At 44.9% G+C, this 2,184-nt stretch overlaps 1 long non-coding RNA gene across 1 annotated transcript in view; it reads right to left on the bottom strand.

Annotated features, from left to right (window-relative positions):
• The window catches only part of LOC107182732, a 209,918-nt gene that overhangs the window by 75,016 nt on the left and 132,718 nt on the right, over positions 1–2,184 (bottom strand). The gene's annotated exons all lie outside the window — the stretch shown is intronic.

Raw genomic sequence — 2,184 nt, 5'->3', positions numbered from 1 at the left:
GGACACACACTTGGTAGCTACAATAACCAAGACAAAATACCTGAGCTACCCCCAAAGAGACATGGTTTCTGAGCTTTTCTATTAATTTTAATAATGTATTTTTTTATATTTTCTTCTAGAGGCAATACAGCTTTAGTTTGAGTGTTCAGTTTGAGGGTCTGTCCACTGGAGAGTTTTCCATGGAGAAGTGACATGATGTATATTTTAAAAGGGTCACTCAACAAGTTGCTTACATGCTGCGAGGGGCAATGATAGGAACACAGAGATCACTGATGAGACCGCTCAACAAGCTAGACGAGAAACTGGCTGACTTTAATAACAACTCTGGCGGGATGTGGCGAGAAGTGGTTGAATGTTGGATGTGTTGTGAAAGGTAACCTCCTTGACACATAGGATGAGAGCGGGAGAGAAAAAGAGGAGTCAAGAAGATGATGAATTGTTGGCCAGTGCAACCGAAAGGATGAAATTTCACTTTTAATGTGCTGAGAAGGATCGGTGGGTGGAGGAGCGAAGAATTAAGAGTTAAATTCTAGTCATAGTAAGGTAGAGATGCTTATTAGACATCCAATCGGAAACAAGAAACAGACAGTTGGGTGTAAGTGTTGGGAGTTAACTGAGATCTAGGCTGGAGCTAGATATGAGGGATCTCAGATATACCTGGTGACTAAAGCCATCAGATTGGATATCGTTACCGGTCTGATGATAGCAGGGAATGGGTAGAGATTACAATGAGAAGAGAGACCATCTCTGAGCTCTAGGGCACTCCAAAGTTAAGAGGTTGGGAGGATAAGAAAACCCACCAAGAGACATAAATGAGAACTGTGACGGTGCCAGTCAGAAGAAAATCTTGAACGTGAACTACAGAAAGTCTTTCCAAGAGGAGAGAGTGACCGATGGTGACCAATGAGGGAAGGTCAAGTAAGGTCACAACTGAGAACTTAACCCTTGGAAATGACTACCTGCAGGTCATAGATCTCTGACAAAACAGTTTTGGTGAAATGATGGGGCACAGTTTCTAACATGAAGAGACGAACCAGAAAGGGGCTGGGAGACTGTGAAAAAGGGGAGAGCTCAATACGGTCACAGACTAACTGTAGGGACTAAGGAAGTGCCAGAGATAGGTCGACAGAATACTGTCAAAGGCTTTAATTTTTTCAGAAGTAAAGTCATTCTGGGTCAGGACAACGTCTAGAGTGCGGCCATAGGTTTGCTCATCTGGCGTAAGTGGAGCTGAAGGACTTGGGAGCTGAGGAAATTAAACAGCTCTGAAGGCCAACCCTAGATGAGTTATATGTGCTGACTCTGATGTCAGCCAGGGAAAGACAGGAATCAGGGGTACAAGCATTGAACCCAGCAAAGCAAGACAAGTTCACAGCACAGACTGAGAACTAAGCATGAGGGCCACTCCCTACAGTGAAGGGAACTAGGATGGACTCTCTAAACCATATCCAAAATACACACCAGCCATTTTTTTTGCACCCCACCGCCACCCGCCACCTCGAATTATCAGGATGGAGTATGTAAGGAACAAAACAGCTGCTTAGAGCTTTATGGATTTACCAAAAAGTACAAATGTGTCCCTCAGTGCGGGCTGCGTCATGCCGTTCCTCAAGAAGCTGGGCTAAGTGACTCACGGGCATGAATCACCCGCGACATCTGTTATCTTGGTTTTCTAAAGCTGGTGTGGGTCCGCACTGAGGCCGCCCTTGCTGTGTAGGTCTCGGTGTGGTGTAGGGGCGTGTGTGCATACACCCACGTGTGTGTTTTGTTGTATGGTTATCCGCTAAGGAGCTGACTACTTTTTCATCTAAAAATAATCCGAGATGAAAATCATATAGAATGAATCGGAATGCTTAGATCCGTCTTTCTTTCCTGTCCTTAGAGAGAAGAGATAGTAATAAAATCGGGCTCCTGAGCCATCCTCTGGACTTCACTGAGGCTCGAGGGAGCCTTTCAAGGGGGCGTGGGGCAGAAGCTCCACAATTTGAAACAAGCATAAGAGAGAGTTCATCCACTATGCCTAGGGTCGTGGTCGGCAAACTGCGGCTCTCGAGCCACATGCGGCTCTTTGACCCCTTGAGTGTGGCTCTTCCTAAGCCTCAGGAGTACCCTAATTAAGTTAATAACAATGTACCTACCTATATAGTTTAAGTTTAAAAAATTTGACTCTAAAAATAAATTTCA

The sequence above is a fragment of the Myotis davidii genome, unplaced genomic scaffold (genome assembly GCF_000327345.1).
Source record: "Myotis davidii unplaced genomic scaffold, ASM32734v1 scaffold174, whole genome shotgun sequence".
Classification (NCBI taxonomy): Eukaryota; Metazoa; Chordata; class Mammalia; order Chiroptera; family Vespertilionidae; genus Myotis; species Myotis davidii.
This window is presented reverse-complemented; position numbering and strand designations above follow the sequence as displayed.